General features: G+C 47.0%; 1 protein-coding gene across 1 annotated transcript in view; it reads right to left on the bottom strand.

Annotated features, from left to right (window-relative positions):
* The window catches only part of CMTM7 (CKLF like MARVEL transmembrane domain containing 7), a 42,108-nt gene that overhangs the window by 9,998 nt on the left and 5,666 nt on the right, over positions 1-26,444 (bottom strand). The gene's annotated exons all lie outside the window — the stretch shown is intronic.

Here is a 26,444-nt window from a genome sequence, read left to right as displayed (position 1 = left end):
CCACTGAGTCAGCGTGATATTGAACCCCAGGTTTCCATGTTAGGTTGAACTGAAGGAAGTTGCCAATATTTGATTGTTTTTGACCCACCAAGATGTCAGTTCATACGTATAACCTACCAGCTGGCAGACAGTAAGTTACTGTCAACGAAAAATCAAATAACCAGCAAGCTAAGAAGAAAGAAAAGAGAATTGTATTCGCGCCAAACTGAGTACTATAACCTGGGAAACAAATTATCAGAAGCTCTGAGAACTGCTCCATTGATCAGGCGTTAGAAATGCAGTTTTATATATATTTTAAATAAATTTATTTCTTTTTGGCTGCATTGGGTCTTCGTTGCTGCCCATGGGCTTTCTCTAGTTGTGGCGAGCGGGGGCTACTCTTCGTTGCAGTGCGTGGGCTTCTCACTGCGGTGGCTTCTCTTGTCGCGGAGCATGGGCTCTAGGCGTGCAGGCTCAGTAGTTGTGGCGCACGGGCTTAGTTGCTCCACAGCATGTGGGATCTTCCCGGACCAGGGCTCGAACCTGTGTCCCCTGCATTGGCAGGCGGATTCTTAACCACTGTGCCACCAGGAAAGTCCCAGTTTTATATATTTTTGAGACAAAGAAATTATGTATCATATTGACAGGTTAGCATTGTGTACACAGTTCCTCAAGTGTTTGTTTTTTTTTCAATTATGCATGTAGAGACAATCTTTTTAGTCAATGCAACCCCTTATAGAAGATGAAAAAGAAATATATTAATCATAGAATTACAATGCTGGCATGTGAAGAAAGGGGCCAGCTTTTTCTCAAAGGTTGATCTCATCCTCCTGCTTTGAGGAGGTCTGGTTAATGTGTAATGCAGATGCACACTGCCCATGGGGTAAGGCCTACCACAAAGGGGGCATGTCATTTGTTGTTGCTGTTTTCGTTTGTTTTTTTCTGTTTGTTTGTCCTGCCATAGAAAATTTACGATTTTCCTCGTCGTTACCACTTACTGATGCTTGATGTACATGATCTCCTTGAGACTCCCCACAACTCTGCCAGGTCAACAAGATCACCCCCATGCTCATAAGGGGAAATGGAGGCACACAAGCCTCCATAATCAGCTTAAGGCTACGTCCACGGTAAGCTGCGGAGGCACGATTTGAACCTTAGTCTATCTGATTCCAGGGATCGTGTTCCTCCACGTCAGATGCGCCATCAAATGTGTGGGAATCCTGGCTACAAGGTGGTGCTTGCTCCCCCCTGGGCCTGCGGTGAGAGCTTGCTAAGCATACTGTTACATGAATGAATGAGTGTGCAGAATTAATAAACTAATCACCTAGTAATGAACGAACGATCAGGTCAATTATTAGCAACATAAGAATACCACGGAAGGGCAGACTGGAAGAGGGGAGAGAAGATTCTGAGTTTCTGGGAAGGCCACTCACAGAGAACAAAGTCTTGTTCACCCCACACAGGGGATAAACCAATAACACACAGGTGTTAAACGTATGTAAAGTCTCAGGGTCTATTTTAAAAGCACAACTAATTTAGGACAAAGGTTAAATATTTCACACTGCCTCTTTCCTACAGAACACTGATTCTCCAAGGGTGTGTGTGTGTGATTTCGTGTCCTATGGGACATTTGGCAATGTCTGGAGACACTCCTGGTTGTCACAGTTGCAGGGGGGATGCTACCCACCCTCCACAATGCACAGGACAGGCCCCGTAAAACAGAACTATCTGGCCTCAAGTGTAGCCTTCAAACTACTGTCCTACTGTGGAGAAACCCCGCTGTAGAAAATTGAGTCTACAATGAGAATTAGATCACGAAATGCATCTAACGCTGGTTAAAGAGGCTAACGCTAAAAACTCTATTTTCCAAAGCCCCTCATTGCTAGCATTCTACCAAGGTCCTCGGGTACAGGGACACCAGCTAGCAAAGAACACTGAGCTTAAGCCTAAAGTGGGCGTGAAGAGTGTTCTGCTCAACAGATCAAAGCAGAAGACTGTGGCCCTGACACACAGGGACCCTCAACATTTGCGTATTTCCCTTTGCTAATGAGCAGCATGAGGATTTTCATTTTCTCAGTTCCTCTCCAGCCAGCCGGCCACAGTGATACAATGATTCACACCTTGAGGTTGTTTTAAAGCCTCAAAGGGAGGCTTTGCTTCACTCAGGAGTGAGCATGACGGTCAGAGCTCTGCTGCCCTATAAGCCCCCATTTCCAGGCCTCGTCTCTCTGGGGAGTCTGGGGGGTCTCCCCAGCCTTTCACTGGCCCTCTCACACACACTGGGGCATTTTAATTCAAGGCCTGCCTTAAAATGCAAATAACCCAGGATTATGCAGTGGATTTCTAGGTGGAGAAGCTGTTTTGCACCTAATTCAAAGACTTAGAATAATTTTTATAAGTCTTCATCTGTGACAAAGTCTGCAGACACGTGGGTGAGAGTTTCCCCAACCAACGAAAGGGGCCCGGGCAGGTCTTCCCCTCCGAGCCCCGGGGCTGAGCGCCGTGCAGCAGGAAGTACATTATTGCTCTACCCCAAACTGTCTCAGACCTCTCTGGGAAATCTGACTGTGAAATAAGACTTCCTGAATTCTGACCCCTGGGTCTCAGGCCGCCTACCACGTGCTCTTCTCCAGCAGAGCCCAATTTTGGACAATCTCGTTTAGACAGCGGATGCTGTGTACTTGTGCACAGTACCAAAAGTGTCCCTTTTGCCGAAGCAGTCATTTATTACTACGTTAGCTAGCCAGCATCTTAGCTAGTGCACTTAAGAAAAAAAGAGAGACTTGATTGACTCTAAACTTCCCAAGAACTCCTCCAGGGCCAGTGGGTAACCTCTGCAAGTGCCCTGAATCCTCTAGATCAATACTCAGGGGGCAGCCAGGAAGGTGAAGCAGAAGAAAGAACAGACAATGGAGAGAAAAGGCCTGGGATGTGGGCGACTGCCCCGCCCCTGCAACCAGCCCTCTCATGACCTCTTCTTCCCCCACCCTTTTTAAAAATTTGAAGTAGAGTTGATTTACAATATTGTGTTAGTTTCAGGTGTACAGCAAAATAATTCAGGTATGTGTGTGTGTGTATATATGTGTGTATACATATCTATATATCAGTTATACATATATGTTCTTTTTCAGATTCTTTTTCTATTATTCAATATTACAAGACATTGAATATAGTTCCCTGTGCTGTACAGTAGGACACTGTTGTTTATCTATTAGGACCTTTTCTTGTTCTCAGTGAGAAAAGCCTGAATTCAGAGAAACTGAAGTGAAGAAGGCTGGGAGGCTTTTGGAAGACACATACGGTTCTGTTTATTCATTTATTTTTTCTTAAAAATTTATTATTAGTTTTTGGCTGTGCTGGGTCTTCGTTGAGGTACTCAGGATCCTCGTTGTGGCATGTGGGATCTTTTAGTTGCGGCATGCAGATTTCTTAGTTGCAGCATGCATGCGCGATAGAAGTCGAGCCCCCTGCATTTGGGAGCATGGAGTCTTACCCACTGGACCACCAAGGAAGTTCTGGCTCTGTTTAGAGTAACGTCAATGTGATACCACCTAAAAGGACTCAATTGTTTCTCTGGGTGCTTCCTAGCTCCTCTCATAAAGGTCTGTTCTTTTTTTATTTATTATTATTATTATCTTATTTGGCCTCACTGCGCGGCCTGTAGGAGCTTAGTGCCCCGACCAGGGATCAAACCCATGCCCCCTGCAGTGGAAGTGAGGAGTCTTAACCACTGGACCATCAGGGAAGCCCCAGGTCTGTTCTTTTATAATGAACTGTCATGAAAGTTGAAGATAAGGTATCTAACATAAATGTCCAGGGGTTTAAAAGTCATGTTGCAAGAACCCTCAACTCAAAGCCGGGTCTCAGACACCCCGTGGCGCTGTCTACAGACACTGGCTTTCCCTCAGACTAGAAACCACTTCCTCTCCCTCAAACTGTGTCCTTTCTGACTCCATGCTATCAGAATTCTTACCAGAAAGAAGAGATAATTTTTGTGAAAGGAAGAGATAATTTTTGTGAAAGCAGCAGTGTGTTTCAATTTCACAGGAGACGAAGCACACTGAATGTTACCTGAAAGAGACGATCGACCCCTGAGAATTCTGGAACTAAAACAGGCTGGTCCCTAAGTCCACGGCCAGGTGCCAGGCAGCAGGCCTAGGCCTGGGTGGGTCTCCCTCAAGGAGGAAATGGAATTTTGAAGTCTAAGATGGACAAGTTCTGGAGAAGCCTCCAGAGGCAGTACTCAGGAGATGACCTCTGGTGGTCTCAGGGTCCCAGCTGCCTGTGCCCAGGGACATTCCCTCGGCAGGCCTGTCCCCCGATGCCCTGCCACGTCTGGGGCACTGAGTGTGCCTGTGTCTGGCTGCAGATGGCACCAGACACCTTTGTTTGAGAGCCCAGGGCTGGATGCCAGCAGGTCACCCACCCCACCCTCTCACAGCATTTTTATTCTGACCTTGGGATAATGTCTCAGTGAGAGAGACAGGCAGGAGGAGAGAAAGTAACTGATAAAAGGCAACATCAAAAGGCCTCAGATCAACTCTAAGAGGCTTTTCTGGAAAAGCCCAGGAGATGAAAGCCAAGCTTGTTCAAAAAGTCAGAGATGTGGACGATAATGCAGGGCTGGGAAACTGCATTTGTAGATTCGAGCAGGCCCCTAGTGACTCTGCTTGGCAGCAGGCAGGCAGGCAGGAGACTCTGCAGTGTTCCAGCTGAGCTCTGCCCTGGGGCACGGGGAGACGCACCTGTCTGCTGGTGAAGCCCCCTCTAGGGACCAGGAAATGGCCCCGTGCAATCTCATGAACAGCCACGTGCCACAGGATTATTCATTAGTTATTAAAATCCACTTATTTTGCTTTCTTGTATTACAAAGATCACGTCAAGTTGTAAAAAGCACCTTATGACACGTCTTGGAGCTCTTTAATGGCACATATATAGATCTACCCTTTCCTTTTAATCAGCTGCGGCTTCACTGGACTCAGGGTCTCTCAACCTTGGCACCACTGACACTGACCAGGAGGATGCACTGTCGTGGGGGGCTGCCCTGCAAAATGCCTAGCTGCCACCCGGTCTCTTGTTTCACATGTGGATTTCCTTTCTGTCACACTGGCCCTCCTTGACTTGATGCTCCACAAAGGACAGCCCTTCGTGAGCACTTACTATACCCAAGCCCAGGGCTAAGTGCTCTACAATTTTTAACCAAGTTCATCCTCACACAGCAGTCCTAGAAGGTAAATACTACTGTCATCATTTTACAAGGAAAATGAGGCACAGTAAGGTTAACTGACTTGCTGAAAGTCACACAGCAGGGAAGTAGAGCCCGCTGGGCCCCCGGCATGCGACTGCATGTCCTTGCTCCCCACCATGCTGCTGCCCTGCCTACAGGACCTGTTTGTTTCTCTCCAGGACCGTTTCCTGGCTCTTGCCTCTGTTTTCAGCCAGGGGCTTGAACTCTCTGTCCAGTTCCCAATAGGGGCGGGCACGGAACAGCCTGTGGGACCCCGGATAAAAGAAGGGAATCCTACCCTGATTCAGAGTTCCACACACTCGGAGGCAGGGCTCTGGGGCTCCAACTCAGAAAGGTGGGCCCGTTAAAAATGGCGGTCATGTCAAGTGTCCTGCTCAAACAATAGGGTTACTCTAATTACATAATCAATACTTATTCAGTATAGAAAATTAATTCATACAGGTGTCTATTTAAGAAAACAAAAATCACCAATAATCCCACTTCTCAGAGATAACCACCACCCCTGGTATTTCGGGGTACTTCTTTCCACATATGGATGTTATGAGCACATATGTATTATTTTTCCTTTTTGAATATTGGATTACATGCTATATACAGTTTTATACTCTGCTTTGTAAAAAGATTAAGTATTTTATCATCTGTAGTCTCTCCTCACTCGGTTATTCTGCTTTAGAGCCGCAGCAAGCTGTGTATTTCACCTGTTTATTTTTGTTGTCACCTCCCGAACATGAGCCCCCGATGATGGGGGCTTTGCTCTGTTTTGCTCACTGTTGTTGCCCCAGAGCCAGGAACCCTGAATGGTGCGTGGGTTCTCCATAGTTATTTGTGGCTGGAATGAATGAATATAGTTTACGGTGCACCCCTGAGGCCTTCCACGTTCCAGGCACTGGGCAAGGCCACGCTCCTGCTGCCTCGTGCTGAGAGGGGGATAGAGAAAGGAAAAAGCATCGCCCTGGACGGGCCCTACCTTTTACGCGCGGGAGGAGACCAGTACGTTTGCGGTTCTCCTGTGCATCTGAAACAACTGCGAGCTTTAACCCCAGAAGCAAGGGGTCACCAGGGAAGCTGTGCAAAATACACATGCACACGTTCAGGTGTGGATCAGGCCAGAGTGACGCTTTGACAAGCTGGCCACCCCAGCCGAGGCCACCGCTGGCCACTGTGTTCCTCATTGGAGATGGGTCAGCTGTGGGCACACGGGCAGGGCCCAGAGCGAATTCCCTGCTGTACTCCCAGGGCCCAGCACAGAGGAGGCCTTCAGTGCCGTGTGCAGAACTGCATTTGGGGTGAAACTGGATTCTCACCGGGACCCCGTAGTAAACATGGCCTGTGGGCGGACTGCAGCCTCTGCTCCGCAATCACGTCCCCTTGGCTCTCAGGTTACAGGAGGCAGCACTGGATGCAGGGGTTTGCTTTGGGGGCACAAGCAGGAGGGGGGCTGCCTTAGCAGGGGCCAGCACAACTAGCAGATGGAGTGCCCAGCAACTGAGACACACCCTGAGATATTTATGGATGAGCCAAAACATAGTATAGGAGCTGCTTCACAATAATATGGGAGCAAGTGGGCATGAGGGGTCTCTGGGGGATGATGGAAATGTTCTAAAATTGGATTACGGTGATGGCTGCACAACCCTGTCAGTTTACTCAAAATCACTTAATAGTACGCTTAAAACGAGTAGCTTTTACAATATGTACATTATGCCTCAATAAAGCTGTTAAAAATAATATGGAAAGAGTAAGGGGATGAGGATGTATTTCAAGGAGGACTGGGCATGAACTGGTGACTGTTACAGCAGGTGATGAAGGTGACAGTACACCCTCTAAGGATGCTATGAGGATTAACTTCAGTTAACACATGGAAAGTCCTGGTGCTTCACCCCAAATAAGTATGCAATGAACCGTGAAATAATATTAACAGTGAACTAACATGTGAGGGTTAATATTGAGCATGGGGGACTTCCCTGGTGGCGCAGTGGTTAAGAATATGCCTGCCAATGCAGGGGACACGGGTTCGAGCCCGGGTCCGGGAAGATCCCACATGCCGCAGAGCAACTAAGCCCGTGCATCACAATTACTGAGCCTGTGAGCCACAACTACTGAGCCTGTGAGCCACAACTACTGAAGCCCGCGCGCCTAGAGCCCGTGCTCCGCAACAGGAGAAGCCACCGCAATGAGAAGCCCACGCACCGCAACGAAGACCCGACGTAGCCAAAAATTAATTAATTAAAAAAAAAACAAACTGAGCATGGGCTTGGGAGGCACTGCTGGGCTCAACACCAAATCGTCAAATATCTTTTAAAATGCGTATTCTTTGACCCAGTAATGCCATCTCTAGTAAATTATCCTATTGAAACAGTGGTGGGTTTTTTTTTTTGTTTGTCTTCTAGTCTTGCAGAATCTTAGTTCCCCAACCAGGGACTGAACCCGGGCCTCGGCAGTGAAAGCGCTGAGTCCTTACCATTGCACCGCCAGGGAATTCCCCAGTGGTGGGTTTTCAATTGAGGAAACACAATATTAATTTAGGACAGGGGGAAACATAGAAAATACATTAAATGCTCTTTTTTAAGATTCTAAGATCAGGATAAAATCAGATGATGAGACCCCTGTGTGCAGCCAGGGTCCGACTCAGTAGGAGCCAGTGTTTCCCAGAGGTTCCCTGATGAATAATAAAAATAAAATAAAAGAGGGTGACTGACAAGAATCTTCTCCAGGACAGGGGGAGCAGGGGCAGGGTCCACAGCCCTTGCTGGGACATGAGCTTTTTACAAAGTGCTGAAATAATGATGATTATTCTCACGAATGGCTACTACTCATTAGGTACCTCCCACGTGCCCGGCACAGGGTTGTGCTATTATGACTCCCCTTCTACAGATGAGGAAACAGATGTGGAGAGGTGCCTGCCCCGGGCCATAGAGCTATTTGCACAGAGATGGGATTCAGTCTTTTCCATCTGGTTCCCAAATGCGGTTCTTAACCACAGTACCCTGCTTCCTGCCTCTTCTATGTGTTTTTTTTCCCCCAAGCTGTGGGACTGGGCAGATGACTTCATCAGCAAAGCTTTAACTGTAAAGCTTTCCCTGAAGACTCAACGGGCTGTGGTAGGAGACGGGACCGGACCGGACCGGGCTGCACAAGAAGCTTAAACTCTCTACAACCAGATATTCTGATTCCTTCGGCCTCAGCAGTGCCGGGTAAAGGGAACATCCGACCCCCCGTTAGCACACTGTGGCTGACTATGTTTTCCAAAAACGGCCACAGCAACATTTCCAGGCTCCTGTGCTCTTCCAGAACCTTGCTGCTCCCCACCAAGAAGCAGAATCCAACCGCTCCCCTTGAATCTGGGCAGCCTTGGCACCGCCTGGCATGTGGTGGGATTGACAGGGCAGGCCTCCCACGGCTGGGTTAGGGGCCCCGACATAGCTTCCCTGTGGCCCCCCCATATGCAGACGCATCCCTGGAACTCTCCCACCAGAGGTCACTTGGTGAGGTCACGGGAGGGCGTCTGGCCAAAACCCTAGCTAAGGGCTGGTCACCAGCCAGTGTCAACCACCACACGTGAGAAAGCTAGTCTTCAAGTCATTCCAGCCCCAGCTCTCGAGGTCTCCCAGATGCAGCCCAGTCATCCTGGAGCAAAGACAAGCCCTGTTCACTGCATCCTGCCCAAGCTCCTGACCCACAGACTCTGTGAGCGTAGTAAGTGGCTGTTTTACAGCTACTAACCTTGGGCGTGATTTGCTGTGCAAGCACAGCAGCTGGAGCAGGCGCTTAAACAAAAAAAAAGGTCCCGCTTGGTCTGTTTTGAAAGTTGCATATGCATTGTTCTGGGTTTCGTGTTTTGATTCTTTGCAAGGGGAAGTTGAGGTCCGCTCAGAGGGCAGTGGTGTGCCCAGGTGAGAGATCACATCTGCGTCTCGCACCTGGCACTCTGGCTTAGACACGTCCCCTCTGTGGAGATGCTCTTGGGGCAGCTCAGCTGGAAGGCAGCTGTCGCCTCCGAGAACGTTGTCACTGACTATTACATAACGAAGCCGCTGTAAAGAGGACGGCAGAGGATGGCTCGATAGATCCCCACCGCCATCCCACATCGCATCTGAGAGGATGCTTGTCCTGGATCGTCCTCGACGAGAGGCTCTGATGGGGCAAAAACTGCTGGGCCTGGAGGCTCCGGGTTCGAGTGAGAAAAATGAAAAATACCAGTGACAGTCAGAGGCTACATCCTCGAGCTCTCGGTCTGGGCTTCCCTGCAGCTGTGGCATCTAAGAGGGAAAAGCAGGAGCCCAGGACAGCTGCCTTAGCATCCTCTCGGCCCACCTCGAGTGGCTCAGCTGGTGAGAACCACTTATTTATGCTTCCTGGTAAGATTTCACTTGAAAAGAAGATCCTCCTACCAAATACATCTACGTATTGATTTTCTTTAAATTCAGGGCGGCAACTGTCTACACAGTGCTGAGCACAGGCAGCTCCTTAAGTCTGGGGAGCGGGTACTGCCCACCATGAGCTCTGTGACAACGCCACCTCCCACCATGTCACGAGACTCAAGCTGCTAGGCTCCCAGAGGGTGACAGACACGTGGATAGTGCTGAACCCAGCTCAGATCAGACTAGAAACTAACCTCGAGACATGGAAGCCAGCCCGGGTCATGATTAGCAGGGTCAATCCCAGCTGACCTCCGTCACGTGAGCAACAAACACTCATTGTTGATGCCACCAAGATTTTATGACTGTTTGTCATGCAGCAAAAGCTAACCGATGCATCTGTTTTCAGAATTTCCCTGGTTTCCCATTCAGGCAACCCCCGTTTTTAAAGTGGAAAGAAGAATAAATTATTTTTTCAGTGATTATTTATTGAGTCCTAACCATGTTCCCAGCCCTGCTGAGGGACACAAGGCTACACTGGTTTCCACTTTGCCAAAGACAATCCTACGGAAACCTTGATGCAGAAGAAAGGGTTATGCCACTCAGTACTTTGGCCAGATCCTGGGGAAGTAAATATTTGAAGAAGCTGTGCGGCCGGCCCCAGCAGGAGGCCTGGTATCCAGCCCTGGGCACGTGCCAGAAGTAAGCGCCTGCTGAATTTGAGAATGTGGGTGTGGGACACCTTGATTAAAAACCCAGGCAGCATGATGCCAAATCAGTGCCAGCCTGGGGGAAAAAGAAATTAGTCTGGGCTAAAAAATGACAAAGCAAGTACCTAAGCACCATTAAAGGATTGTAAGCATGTGTCACTGATGGAAAACCACACTGGTTAAGGATGCATGATTGTCGTCTGGTATCCTGTGAGGAGTGGAGAAGGACGCCTGAGTGTTGGCCAAAGGCCACCTCCAATCAGAACGAGTGAGGCTGAAGGAGAACAGTAAAGAACGGCCAGCAACCATGATAGGTCAAATAGTCACTTAACAAACACAATTACTAATGAGCCAGTTAACCTCGCTGGGCCTCAGTTTCCTCATCTTTAAAATGGGGATAGGGTTTCCCTGGTGGTGCAGTGGTTAAGAATCTGCCTGCCAATGCAGGGGACATGGGTTCGAGCCCCGGTCTGGGAAGATCCCACATGCCGCAGAGTGACTAAGCCTGTGCGCCGTGACTACTGAGCCTGCACTCTAGAGCCCGCAAGCCACACCTACTGAGTCTGCGTGCCACAACTACTGAAGCTTGTGCGCCTAGAGCCCTGCTCTGCAACAAGCCACTGCAATGAGAAGCCCGCGCACCACAAGAAAGAGTAGCCCCCGCTCACCCAACCAGAGAAAGCCTGCGCGCAGCAATGAAGACCCAACGCAGCCAAAAATAAATAAATTAATTAATTTTTAAAAAGTCCTTGCAGAGGTATTTTGGGAAGAATAAACAGGATGATGTTTAAGAAGCTCTTAGCACAGAGCAGCACTTAAATGGTGGTTCATCTAAGTGCAGCCAGTTGTCACCAGGAGATGAGCACAACGTAAGGACAGTTTAGACATCCATGCTGTCCAAAGGGCGAGGAGCCTCAGACCCAGACACAGGTACCTAAAAAGAAAATAGGGGACGAATGCCATCAGGGAGGTACCATTTGTGAGGAAGGATGCTGGAGGAGAGGAAGGCCAGGGACGTCCTCTGTGAAGAACGGGTGTGGCCCAGCGTGGACCCACGGGAGGCAGGATCTGAACACACAGGGAAGGGAAAAGGAGGCTTCCAGCTGAGGGAACCTGGTGGGAAGGCGTAGGGTGGAAAAGCACGGGGCGTATTTGGGGACAGGTGAGTTGTTCTCCATTGTAAGCAAACCGCACATGTGCGCGACGGGAGCAAAGCTGGCAGGGGCGTGGGGGGCGTCTGATTCCAAGCTGAGGAAGTAGATATTCCGGGCAGGCAATGGGGAGCCAGTGAAGGTTACTGAGCAGGGAAGAACCACAACAGAACTGCAGGCTTGGAAAACGAATCTAGTGGAGCTGGGGGAGAAGGGGTGCGGGGTCAGTTAGGAGGAGGCTGTCCATCCTTGCAGGGGACAAGGAGCGGAAGCAGACATTCAGCCAGAGGAGTGGGCAGGGAAGGTGGGTGGCAGGGGGACGGCAGGCGGCACAGATGTTCCGGGGACCCTTGGGGGTGGCGTGGGGAGCAGCCCCCGCATCACAGCAGGCGGAGGCCAACAGGAAACTCCCCCTGCGAGCCCATTCGGGAGGGGGCTGCCTCGGATTCCTGACTGCTGACCACAGGCTCCAAATGAGCCGGCAGTCCCATCTGTCCAGACCTTGGCACAAAGCCACTCATGAAAGAAAAATGTGCCAGGCTCCCCCTCCTGCGGGCCACCAGTGCCCCCTCTCTTGCTCTCTGGCCCAATTCTAGAGAACAACTCCCCAGAGAGGACAAGACCATGGGGCTGGCATGGACACCTCGCCCCTGTCTTCTTCCCTCTCCAGCCACCATGTCCTCGGTTCAAGGGCACAGTTACTGTGACCTGCGCCCCTAGCTTCAGTGACATCACTCCCAAAAGCAGGCCCTTCTCTGATGCCTCGCTCTCCTTTGCTCTCTCACTTTCGAGTCACCTGTGTGCCCGGTGAAAACAAAGACTTTCCTTCAGAAAGTTCCCCACCCCCTTGACCTTCACTTACAAAATAACGGGTAAGGCTAGAACGTGGCCCCTCCCTACACTTCCCCTCACCAGGCCTGCAGGGTCACCCTGAGCCTCCTGGCTGCTGTAAAACCTGCCTGGTGGTAAGACACAGGGCCTTTCGGTCCCCACGGAGCAGCCCTGCCTCTGCCCTGGTCTAGATGCCTGTGGAGGAAGCAGGAAGGACAGAGACACGGACATAAAGTTCATCCTAAACAAAGCCCCCTCTCGTGCACCTGCTAAGAGGGAACCAGACCACTCAGATAAATGCAGCACAAATACACTGTCCCCAGGGCTGCACTGGGGCCGGGCACAGAGCAGGACCTCAGTAAGGTGAGACAAGTCACCTTGGATCTGGAATCAAATGCTTCTTTTTACATCCTGTTTCTGAATTGAGTTTCACTACGTTATGCTGTTCTAACACGTGGGCAGAAGTGAGACACAGCTAAAGCCCAAAAGAGCAGCAACCACAGGAAGAGGAATGAGAGACAAGGATTCAGAACAACCCGCGCTGGCTTATCAGTATGTGAATGTCTCAAAGAGAAGGTCTGGAAGTGGGCTGGGTCATTAGTAAGCTGCTGCATCAACTCTTTCCAGGCTATCAAAACCCTCAACAAAATATTGGCATATTGAATCCAACAATCTATAAAAAAACATAAATGCTCAAGAATTAAATAAAGTTTGTCCCAGGAATGCATGGCTGGTTCAACATTTGAAAATCAATGTATGTACCGTCTTAACAGACAGAAGAAGAAAACCCAAATACTCATATCAACTGATACAGAAAAAGCATTTGACAAAATTCAATATCCATTTATGATACAAGCTTTCAGCAAACTAGGGTAGCAGGGAACTTCCTTAACCTGATAAAAGGCATCTACGAAATAATCTAAAGCTAACAATGTACTTAGTAATGAGAGGCTGCATGTTTCCCCCTAAAATAGGGAACAAGGATGTCCTCTCTCACCACGCTCATTCAACGTATTTCCCAAGGTTGCAGTAAGAAAAGGAAATAAAAGGCATGTAGATTGAAAAGGAAGAAACAAAGCTTCTTTATTTGTAAACAACATGATTATTTATGTGGAAAATGCCAACAGAATCTACAGAAAAGGATTCTAGAACTAATAAATGGGTTTAGCAATGTCACAGGTTTCAAGATCAATACCACAATCAACTGAACCTGCAGATCTAATTGCCAACTGGTAAGAAATACTGGGGACTGAAGAACTGGTTAAGGACACTGCAGGGACGCACTCAGACGCATCTACTCAATGGGAGTGAACCACAGGAATGAATGAACAGCTTTATTCAAGAAATAAATTGTAATGAAAAAGAAGGAAGAGGAGGAAGCCGTAGATTAAAAGAGACTTGAGAGACACATGAACAAAATACAGTGTGTGGTTTTTATCTGGATCCTGATTTGAACAAACCAACTGTTTAGACACATACACATACAACTGGGGAAACCTTAACAGACTGGATATTTGATATGGCTTGTCTTTTAAGCTATGACAACAGTAATATAACAATATAATATAGTAATAGTGGTCTCTATTAAAAAGTATACATACTGAAATATGGAATCTAGGATTTGCTTCAAGACAATCCATGGGGTAGATGGGAGACAGACATAAAACAAGATTGACGGTGTGTTGATAATTGTTTTAGTTGGATGATGGATGCAGGGTCATTATAATATTCTCAATATTTTTATGTTGAAAATTCCCCATTATAAAAACTTTAGACTTTCAATGAAAGACCCAGATGAAACAGGTAAATTAACACCCTCACTGCTTGATTAATTCTCCCAGCAATTTTGATGAGGCAGTTGACAAGGGGGAGTTGATGGGGAAGCTGACAAGGGGGAGTTGATGGGGAAGCTGTCAAAGCCTAACAGAACCATGGCAAACTGATTTCTATGGCTGACAGCGCTTCCATACCTCACCACTACCAAAACGCCCATTCTGTGAACCAACCAAGAATTCTTCCAAACTCTACGCCTTTGCACAGGCCGTTCCCTCCTCCAGAACGCTCTTCCCGCCTTTACCTCCTGCCTCGCCATCATCCCACGCTCAGGTCTCAGCCTGGAGGCGCCTTTGCCGGCAAGGTCTGAGCACAGGCTGGGAGGACCCAGAGCACCCTCTGCCCCCTCCTGCAAAACCCTGGGTCCCTATGCTAATCACACTTCAAGGATTCAAAGACACCCCGTCTTTTCACACCATCCTTTCCCTCCAGCCGGAGGCGGAGCTACGCCTGCTGCTGGCCAGCCCAGACAGCACCTGTGGAGCAGTTGCCATTGCCTGCCACGTGCCAGCATCAAAACTTGCGAATGGATGTCAGCACGTGGAAGAAAATCCCAGAGGCCAGAGCAGAGCACTCTTCGAAGCCCTGGGAACCAGAGGTTGTGGTGCTGAGATGGTGAAACAGGCACATTTAGCATCATTTCCAGAAGCAGGAGTCAAAAGCCAGCTTACGAGCCCAGCACCAGTAGCTTTTAGTTCTTTCATGGATTCTTCTAAAGAATGCTGCACTGCTCACACTTTGGATGGCACAGAGGACCCGAGTATGCAAAGATATTTAAAAAGGATTTCTTTAAAAAGAGTCCTTAAAAAAAAAAGAAAGAAATATAGAAGGGGGCCACTTTAGGAATATCTTAACCAATTTATTTTCCTTCATCAAGTTTCCTTTTTATGTATTCACAAGAATATATAAAATCTCCATTTAGTTAAGTCTAAAGGAACTCTTTCAAGGAGCATAAAATAAAATTTCTAAATGATAAGAGATTTGCATCCTCATATAGTTAACATTGGCTTCCTTTCCTAGCAGTGCCTAAAACAATGTGGCCTTGGAGGTGATGAAACACAACACCTGTATAGTGTCCAGATCTTCTGCCCAAGGGGAAAGGTCTGATCAGCCTTGTTCACCGCTGTCCCCCTCAACATCTGGCACAGGGCTGGGACAGAGGAAGCATCAAATAAATATCTGGTGCAGTGACCTGAATCAGAGCCTCTGCCCGACAAAGAGCCACGACTAGGACCACACGAAGGTTTATCACTCGAGCCAGAACTAGAAATCCGAAAGTGAGCTGGCTGCGTCAGGTCTTCTATTCTCTCAGCCTTTAATCCACTACAGCGATGCCATTGTTCAGTGTTTGCTGGTGTTGCTTTAAATTAGGAGCTCCGTCCTGACAGCCTGACAAACCAGCAGACACTTCTCTCATCCCTCAGCTCATCTCTGCTTGCTTTGGCGTTGGAACCCCGTTTTGCGTGTGTAAGTCAGTGGAAAGCTGTTGACCCAATTAAATAAAATTGAGCATCCAGCTTCTCCCCGCAGGCTCCTGCCTCCTGGCCTGCAGGCCTGAAGCGACTGCCCCGGACCCTTCCACAGCTGGGCCACTCCCCTCTCCCTCATTATCCCTATTAATGACCATGATTAATAATTATCATTACTGGGTCTTCTGAGGAGGTCCACGTCTCTCAAGCACTTCACCCAAGCTGACTTTACTGAAAGGACTGCTGTTACCAGAGGCTTTGGCAAAGAAAATCTTTCATTTCATTCAAAAAAAAAAAAAAAAAAAAAAAAGATTCTGCATGGACATAGAGAACAGACTGGTGGTTGCCAAGGGGGAGGGGGTCGGGGGGGAAGGATGGAGAGGGAGGCTGGGGTTAGCAGATGCAAACTATTATACACAGAATGGATAAACAACAAGGTCCTACCGTATAGCACAGGGAACTATATTCAGTATCCTGTGATAAACCATAATGGAAAAGAATATTTTTTAAAAAGAACGTGTATATATATATGTATAATTGAATCATTCTGCTGTACAGCAGTAATTAACACAACACTGTAAATCAACTATATTCAATAAAAAATAAATTTTAAAAAAAGCAAAAACAAACAAACAAAAACGACAACAAGAAAAAAAGATCCTGAGTGCTTTCTAAATTCCAGGCACCCTGTGGTGAACCCAGACAGGACGGTCACTGCCCCTACGCAGGTTCAGGTCCTGGTAGAGAAGACCCACCACCAACAGGTAATGAAGGTGTGAGCAAGGGGATTTCAGCTAAAGAGGTGCTGGGAAGAAAGCAGAACTGGGCAACAGAACAGGGTGATGGGGGGGTGGCTGGGTGGAGTTGTGGGGGACTACTTTAGATGGGGGGGTCCTTCAGAGGCAGAACGGGGAAGCAGGCAGTCTCTAGACCTGGGATTGTTTCTGTTTCCTTATCTTTAAATAGGAAAAAAAGGCGAAAACCACACGGTCCAGTGGTTAGGACCCAGCGCTTTCACTGCCGAGGGCCCAGGTTTGATCTCTGGTCGGGGAACAAAGATACTGTAAGCCGTGTGGCGTGGCCCAAAAAAACAAAACAAAACCATAAATATGAAAAATACGGCCTTGGAGTCCTCTGCACACAGCTGACAGAAAAAAAGAGTAGAGAATCCTGCCTCTTAAAAGCCTCAAACAGGAAGCGACAAATAACACTTCTGCGCTCATTCCATGGGTGGGAACTAGCTGCATGGCTGCACAGCTGTCCACCAGAAACAAGCCTGCACCCTGGGAGAGGGAGCACAGGTTTTTGGTCAACAGCTAAATACTTCAGCTGAACTCTGTATCTGATGGCATAAATTACCGTGAACTAGGGTGCATGGCAAAAAAAAAAAAAAAAAAGAAAGGAAAATAACAGTAACTAAATGATAGAGGCTGTTGTGAGGAATCCCCCAAGCAATTTTAGCCGTTGTCCCAAGGATATTACCTTTTTTTTTTTTTTTTTTCGGCCAAGCCATGAGGCATGCAGGATCTTAGTTTCCCGACCAGGGATCGAACCTGTGCCCCCTGAAGTGGAAGCGTGGAATCTTAACCACTAGACTGCCAGGGAAGTCCCCTAAGAATGTTACCTTTGAGCTAAGCCATTTTTCTTTTTTCTTTTTATTAACAGGACATGCAGTTAAGCTCAACTTGAGCTATTACCTCCAGATAGGAAGTCTGCAAAAGGGACTTTTGTGAAAACAAAAGCACTAAAAGGGAGATAAGTCACCATGATCCAAACACTTTTCTTTCCTTTCTTTCTCTTTTCCCTCTGTTGTAGCCACAAAACACGGAGAATCAGAGGGTCCCTCCAAACCAACTTCAATATCCAATGCTGGGGCTGCTCTGTCCTGGACTCTTCACAAATGTCAAAGTCACGAAAGATAAGAGAGACCATTCCAGGTTGAAGAGATTACAGAGACACAACCACCGAAGGCAACATTAGACCAGAAAAAGGACGTTAGTGGGTCAACTGGTGAAACCCGAATAAGGCTGATAGATTAGACACGACAGCACTGGTGTCACTGATCTCCAGATGGAGGGAGCCATAATGCAGTTTGTAAGAGAAGGTCCTTCTTAGGAAATGCTCACTGAAGCACTGGGGACAAAAGGGCATCATGTCTGCAACTTACTCTCAAAGGGTCCAGAGAAAAGTAATAACGTGTATATAAATTAAAAATGATTAAACAAATGTGGCAAAATGTTAACGACCGGAGAACCTGAGGGAAGGGTATGTGGGGAGTTCCTTGTGCTGTTCCTGCAAAGTTTCTGTATATCTGGAATTGTTTATAAATAAAAAGTTACAAAAGTATATATAGTTTAGAGACAAATCATTGGGCACTTCAACAAACATTTAAAACAGCAACTATTTCACAAGCAGTAAATTAAGCAGGGTTCACGCGACCATTTTAAGATGTATTTGAGCTCCAGTCTCTTATCTGTGAAGATTCTACTAGAATGCGGTAAAATTTATTTGGCATTCTAACAGTTTGCGGGAATTGGGGACACTTCATTTACTGTCTGTGGAAGGCCAGACAGCACATCTCTGGAACCCACTTTTCATCTTTTGCCTCCACCCTGCCATCTGAGAATGACTCTGATGCTCTCTCCCTTCAAGTTTGCTCTGTCTTTATGGTTCTGCTTTTCTCAGCAAAAATTCAAGGACCGCTGCTCTCTCTGAAGAAGCTATTAAGGAAAAAAATGTGCTAAAATAAAGAAGATGGAGGCGTAACTGCCAGCCAGAGCGGCAGAGGGTGGCCATCACCTCTCCAAAACTTCATGCTTCTAAAAGGACAAACTAGGAACTTCCCTGGTGGTTCAGCAGCTAAGGCTCCACACTCCCAATGCAGGGGGCCTGGGTTCGATCCCTGGTCGGGGAACTAGATCCCACATGCATGCCGCAACTAAAGATCCTATGTGCTGTAACTAAGACCCGGCACAGCCAAATAAATAAATATTAAAAATAAATAATCAATTAAAAGGACAAACTCTGAAAAGTCTGCCCACAACTGACAGCCTTTCATTGGTTTATTAGTGTCCTGTGGCTGCTGTTACAAGTTACCACAAAATTGGTGGCTCAGAACAACAGAAATGTATTCTTTCACAGTTCTGGAGACCGGAAGTCCAAAATCAGCATCCCTGGGCTGCAATCAAGGAGTTGGCGGGGCTGAGCTCTCTCTGGAGACTTCAGGAGGGTGTGTTCCTTACTTCTCCCAGCTTGCACGGCTGCTCTGGCCGTCCTGGCTCATGGCTGCATCACTCAAGCTCTGCCCCACCTTCACATCACCATCGCCTTCCCCACAACCCTGCTGTTGAGTCTCTTATAAAAACACTTGTCGTGGGATGTAGGGCCCACCCAGAAAATCTAGATAATCATTTAAAGACCCTTAACGTGATTAAATCTGGAAAGACCCTTGTTCCAAATAAGGTAACATTCACAGCTCCCTGGGTTTAGGACGGGGATATAAATTTGAGGGGAGGGGGACCAGATGACCCACTACATCTGGAAATCAATTTTTTATCCCTAAATGACACTAAGACAATTATATGTTGAAATGGTGATCACAGCGCTAAATACAGGCATATCTTGTTTTACTGCATTTTGCTTTATTGCATTTTTTACAATAGCACTGGCGTCACTGACCTCCTGGAGTATCTATTGGTGCCTGCAGCATTTGCTCATGTCATGTCTGTGTCACACTTTGGTAATCCTTGCAGTATTTCAAACTTTTTCATTATTATTATATTTGTTATAGTGATCTGTGATCAGTGATCAGTGATGTTACTATCGCAATTCTTTCAGGGCACCACAAACCATGCCCGTGAAAGACGGTGAGCCTGGGAGTTTCCTGGTGGCGCAGAGGTTAAGAATCCGCCTGCCAATGCAGGGGACATAGATTCAAGCCCCGGTCCGGGAAGATCCCACATGCCGTGGAGCAACTGAGCCCGTGCACCACAACTACTGAGCCTGCGTGCCACAACTACCGAAGCCTGTACACCTAGAGCCCGTGCTCTGCAACAAGAGAAGCCGCCACAATGAGAAGCCCACGCACCACAACGAAGAGTAGCCCCCGCTCGCCACACCAGAGAAAGCCCGCACGCAGCAACGAAGACCCAACACAGCCAAAAATAGATAAATAATAATAATAAAAAAAAGATGGTGAGCTTAACCAGTAAGTGTTGTGGGGTTTTGTTTGTTTGCTGGGGGTTTTTTTGGCCGCACCCCACAGCATGTGGGATTTTAGTTTCCCGACCAGGATTGACCCCATGCCCCCTGCAGCAGAAACGTGGAGACTTAACCACTGGACCACCAGGGAAGTCCCTGTTGTGTGTGTTCTGACTGCTCCACTGACCAGCTGTTCCCCATCTCTCTCCCTCTTCTCTAGTGTCCCTATTCTCTGAGACACAACAATATTAAAATTAGGCCAATTAATAACCCTACAACGACCTCTAAGTGTTCAAGTGAAAGGAAGACTCACATGTCTCTCAGTTTAAATCAAAAGCTAGAAATGATTAAACTTAGTGAGCAAGGCATGTCGAAAGCCCCAACAGGCTGAAAGCTCGGCCTCTTGTGCCAAACAGCCAAGCTGTGAATGCAAAGGAAAAGTTCTTGGAGGAAATTAAAAGTGCTCCTCCAGCGAATACACGAATGATAAGAAAGCAAAATAGACTTAATGCTGATATACAGGAAGTTTTAGGGGCCTGGTTAGAGGATCAAACCAGCCTCAACATTCCCTTAAGTCAAAACCTAATCCAGATGCAGGTCCTAACTCTCTTCAATTCTATGAAGGCTGAGTGAGATGAGGAAGCTGCAGAAGAAAAGTCTGAAACGAGCAGAGGTTGGTTCATGAGGTTTAAGGAAAGAAGCTGTGTCCATAACATCAAAGTGCAAGGTGAAGCAGCAAGTGCTGATGTAGAAGCTGCAGCAAGTTATGGAAAAGATCTAACTAAGATAATTCACGAAGGTGGCTACGCTAAACCACAGATTTTCAATGCAGACAAAACAACCTTCTATTGGAAGAAGATGCCATCCAGGACTTTCATAGCTGGAGAGAAGTCAATGCCTGGCTTCAAAGCTTCAAAGGACAGGCTGATTTTCTTGTTTGGGGCTACTGCAACGTTAAGTTGAAGCCAATACTCACTTACATTCCGAAAATCCTGGGCCCTTAAGAACTATGCTAAATCTACCCTGCCTGTGCTCTCTAAATGGAACAACAAAGCCTGGATGACAGCACATCTGTTTACAACATGGTTTACTGAACACGTTCAGCCCACTGGTAAGACCTATTGCTCAGAAAAAAAGATTCCTTTCAAAATATGACCACTCGTTGACAAGGCACGTGGTCACCCAACATCTCTGACGGAGATGTACGAAGTGAATGTTGTTTTTAAGCCTGCTAACACAACATTCTGCAGCCCGTGGATCAAGGAGTCATTTTGACTTCAAGTCTTATTATTTAAGAAATACATTTTGTTAAGACTATATAGCTGCCATAGATAGGAATTCCTCTGATGGATCTGGGCAAAGTCAACTGAAAACCTCTGCAAAGGATTCACCATTCTAGCTGCCATGAAGAACATTCATGATTCATGGGAGGAGGTCAAAATAGCAACATTAACAGGAGTTTGAAAGAAGTTGATTCCAGCCCTCATGGATGACCTTGAGGGGTTCAAGACTTCAGTGGAGGAAGTCACTGCAGATGTGGTGGAAACAGCAAGAGAACTAGAATCAGACGTGAAGCCTGAAGATGGGACTGAATTGCTGCATCTCCTGATAAAACTAGAACAGAACAGAGGTCACTTCTTATGGATGAGCAAAAAAGTTGTTTCTTAAGATGGAATCTGCTCCTGGTGAAGATGCTATAAAGCGTGTTGAAGTGACAACAAAGGATTTAGAATATTACAAAAACTTGGTTGATAAAGCAGCAGCAGGGTTTGAGAGGATTGACTCCAATTTTGAAAGAAGTTCTCCACTGGGTCAAATGCTATCAAACAGCACTGCAGGCCGCAGAGAAATCATTTGTGAAAGGAAGAGTCGATCTATGCGGCAAACTTCAGTTGTCCTATTTTAAGAAATTGCCACAGCAGCCCCGACCTCCAGCATTCACCACCCTGATCAGTCAGCAGCCATCAAACACCAAGGCCAGACCCTCCACCAGCCAAAAGATTATGACTCGCTAACGGCTAGAGGAGCATCTCTGTGGTGCACCTCACTCTCCAGAGCTCCCCGCAGGATCAGGCTGAGGCGAGACTTCTCAAACCCATCTGTCTAGTCCTCCTCTTGCCCTTGACTGCTGCCCTCACTCAAGGACCAGATGCACAAGAATGCCCATCTCTAGATCTCCTTTTAGGGAAGCTGACTTCAACACTCCCTGTGATGGATGTTGGGAAATTCTAAGAAAAATGCTGGTCACGCAGGTCTTCTTGTTCCCTAGACTTTTCTGGTTCTTAACATCTTAAATAAAGTTCAGTGGGAGTCTAGAGCAGTGGAACTCTGAACCCTGAACACGAAGTAGAGTCTCTCAATGGCAATGAATGTGGAAGACCCCTGAAACCCTCTGGGAGAAGATCACAGGAGATGTGTGAGAATCTAAATTACAGGACAGATGAACAAATTTCCAAGAGCAGGCAACATCTGGTCCAGGAATTCTACTTTTAGGAGTTTCTCCTTCTGATTACCTTGTACACACACAGAACTATGATATGTACAAGGGTATCCACAACAGCACTACGACACAACAAAAGATGGGAAATAACCTGAATGCCTGTTGAGAGGGGACTAATTAAATAAATTATGGTACATCTATTCTCTGGAACACAACGCAGCTGTTAAGGAAAATGAGGAGAATGAGAATACACTGAACACATACGGAATTATCCCCAAGATGGAAAGAAGATGGACAAACACACAAACACACACACACACACATCGAAACATAAAATAACTCCTGAAGGATATACAAGAAACCAGTATCACTGGTAGCCTCCAGGAAGGGAAAGCAAGAATTGGAGGACTTTTTGAACTTTTAAAATCTTGATCATGTGAATGTTATCTGTTCAAAAAAACCAAATACAATTTTAACAATTGTACAACCATAATTACTGTTTGCATCAGGATTTTATTTTTTAGAGTGGCTCTGGGAAGTGACCCTGGAGGACAGTGGGACTACTGGGCGGTAGAGGCCGTTCTAACATGTCTAGTAGCTGCACAGAAGGTATTTAAATTCCCCACACGGTTTCCTCATCTGTAAAGTGGAAGTACTGACACCTCTGAGGGATGCTGTAATGACGAGTGAGTTCTTGCATTTAAAGCATTCAGCATAATGCCAAGGGCAAGAACTCAGCCAACAGATTTACTCCACAGGAATTCAATGACATGTGACCACAGCCCAGATAAAAACTTGTATAACTGTTATTGTAAAAATGGCCACTGTACCTCCTGTCTCCTGCACGGCTGTTGCCCCATGTTTTCTTGCTAAGGAGCAGCCGTGAGACCACCGGATTTGATGCAGGAGGCCCGGGCTTCTGTGGGTGTGTGAGATGTCTACGGCTGCATAACAAATTATCCCAAGTTGGTAGCTTAAAACAGTACTCACTTATCATCTCACAGTTCCCACCAGTCAGGAGCCCTGGCAAGAGACTTCTGCTCAAGGCTGCAGTGTAGGTGGTGGCCAGACTGGGGTTTCATCTGAGGCTTGGGGTCCTCACCCAAGCTCATATGCTACTGCAGCTATAGGAATGAGGTCCCTGTTTTCTGGCTGGCTGTCAGCAGAGGGCTGTTCTCAGCTTCTAGACAGAACCTACAGATGCTCGCCACGTGCTCCTCTGCCAGGCCGTCTCCCAGCAAGGCAGTTTACTTCTCCAGGGCCAGCCGGAGCATCTCTCCTTTGGGAAGAAACCAGTACAGCAGGTCCCCTATGTACGAACCTTCAAGTTGCGAACTTTCAAAGATGCGAACGTGTGTTCGCAAGTCCAATCACGTAAGTTAGTTCACATGTCTGGCGTACACGTGCGTGCATCCTCTACAAGTGGTTGTGCTTTTGTGTACTTTACTATACAGTACTGTAGAGAGTACAGTAGTACAGTATCTTTAATTCAAGCCCAGGATACCCACAGAGATTCACAATGCAGGAAATGGCAAGGGGATTTTCTTTATTTGAGGAGGCACTGTTAGTTTTTGAAGCACAGGACCTGAACATAGAATGGTACATAAAGGTTGCAGCAGCCATTCAAAATGCAATCCAGTGCTACCGTGTCATCCATGACGAGACAAAAGGAGCTACTAGCAGTGATAGCTACTACTATCACTGGATCATTTTTCAAGAGGGTAGATAGAATTGAATCCAGCAAGGAACCAGAACCTGTGCCATCAATGTCAGGCGTGAGTGAAACTGCAGCTTGCCCTCCTCCTATTGGTGACGATCCCTCAGCTCTACCATATCCCACCTCCTCTCCCTCCTCCAGTCAGTAACTCTTCTTGCCTGTTCATTTGATGCCAGCCCCTGTATACCAGCTCTTGTACCGTACTACTGTACTTTTCAAGGTACTGGACTGTAAGATTAAAAATGTTTTATTTTTTGTGTTTGTTTTTTATGTATTATTTGTGTGAAAAGTATTATAAACCTATTACATTATAGTACTATATAGCCGACTGTGTTAGTTGGGTACCTAGGCTAACTTTGTTGGACTTACGAACAAACTGGACTTATGAACGCACTCTTGGAACGGAATTCGTTCATATGTGGGGGACTTAACTGTACCTCTTTTGAGGGCTGTCACCTGATTAGATCAGGCCTACCTGGAGATAATGTCCTTTTGATCAACTCAGAATCATGTGATTTAGAACCTTAATTACATCTGCAGCATCCCTTCACCTTGGCATATGACATAACCATGGGAATGACATCCCATCATCTTTGCTATTTCTTACTGGTTAGAACAAGTCACAGGTCCTGCCCACACTCAAGAGGATGGAGTTACATAAGGTTGTGACTCATTGGGGGTCCCCCTAGGGTGTGTCTGCCACAGTGGGCTAGCCTGGGAGCCTGTCTGCCATACACAGACAGACAGACAGCACACCATTGGGGGAAGGGTTGGGCCTTGGCCACACCTAGGCTCAAATGCTGGCTCCAGAATTTAATGGAATTTTTGAAACTTGGGCAAGTTACAAACCCTCTCAGCCTTCATTCAACCAACAGAAAGGGAAAATAAATAACAGTCATTAAGGGTTAAACAAAGGGAAACTGCATGTAAAATTGCCTGACATAATAAAGCAGACACCCGAACCTTAGTTCTCCTCTCAGGAGGAACCTAGGACTTAAACACAAAGATGATACTAATGGTTTCCTCTTAAGCCTTCCAGCAGCCCAGAGAGTAACATGTGAAACGCTTTATAAAATACGACGCCCACTGTCTGGCCTATACCCCAGTGAGGAGTTTTCCCCACTCTGGCTGAGTTCATCTCTGGCAAAAGGTGAAACTGTCATTAGTACCTGCTGTCACATCTCAGAGCACCTCCTTTTAGCTCTGCTACCGTCTGCCCACCAATGAGGAGACAAATGGATAAGTTATGGTCCAACCAACTACCATGTGTAGTTATCACAGCATCCTTTTCAAATAAGGTTTAATCACATGGAAAAATTCTCATAGCATATTGATAATAAAAAAAATAACCCCAAATTGTCCTTTTATGAGCTCAAGATTTGGACTCAAACTGCTTCGCTATTTATGGCTTTGTGACTTTGGGCAAGTTACCTAATTTCTCTGTTTCCTCATCTGTAAGGTGCAGATAATGATTGGACCTACCTATCATGAGGATTAAATGAGGTCACACATGTAAAACACCTAGCCCAGTGGCTGTCACCTAACAGGAACTCAATGTGTGATAGATGCTATTACAATTAGTTAAGTATCACTTTCATCATTTGAGAGGAAAAGTTTAAAAAAGACTTCTTGATAAACAATATTAGCGTTGTTGCCACCTCCTTAGGGGAATAAAGAAAACCTAAGAGGAAGAAGTGAGTAAAGAGATATGGAGGGTCATGCTATATTTAATCGCTCCCTCTGCCTTCCAGAAGGTCCAATTTACTCTGTACCCGAAAGCCTTTAATTTCTCCCTCCTCCTTCTCATTCCCTTCTGAATTCCCTTCACTTTCTCCACCTCTAAAAAATGAAAATGACACCCTCTTTACTCTTAAATTTCACAGCAACCCCTTCCATGAGTAATGTGTGGCAACCATTTTATAGACAATTTCTCTTTCTCTATCAATCAATCTATCCTTCTATTTATGTAAAGTAAAAGGCTGTTCAAGGGAAAGGAAGAGCCTTGTCACTGCCTCTGCGAAGTAAAACACAAACCAGGTGAAAGGCTTTCTCAGCAGGATGCTGAGAAGCTTCACGGTGCTGATTTCCGCCAGGGAGCAGGACAGGGCTGCGCTGGGGAGAGGCCCCGTTCTCCTTGCCAGCCCTCATCTCTCAGGAAGACCCGGGGCTGGAGGACCAGCCGCCAGCACCAGGCCCCGAGCCAGGCCACGGATGCCAGGAGTTGCTAAGGACCCCAGAGAGGAATGCCCGGGAGTGAGCAGTGGGCAAAGGAACTGCTGAGCCAAACTGGTGACAAAGAAGGAGAGCATCTGGCAGGCGGCGGGTCAGAGGGAGGCTCCCAGGCAGCAGGCCTGGGGCAGCACCTCGGGCAGATGGCAGGGGGAGGAAACAGATGGACAGCCAGGGGCCCGGACAGGAAGCGCCAGCACTGAGAGTGGGGGATGAGGGATGGGAGGAAGGGAGCAGAGAGAAGGCCTTCCCTGGTACAGAACTGAAATCAATGCACTGACC

This window comes from Grampus griseus, assembly GCF_964374135.1.
Source record: "Grampus griseus genome assembly, chromosome: 10".
NCBI lineage: Eukaryota > Metazoa > Chordata > Mammalia > Artiodactyla > Delphinidae > Grampus > Grampus griseus.
The sequence above is the reverse complement of the archived record's forward strand: the minus strand, read 5'-3'. Positions and strand labels throughout refer to the sequence as shown.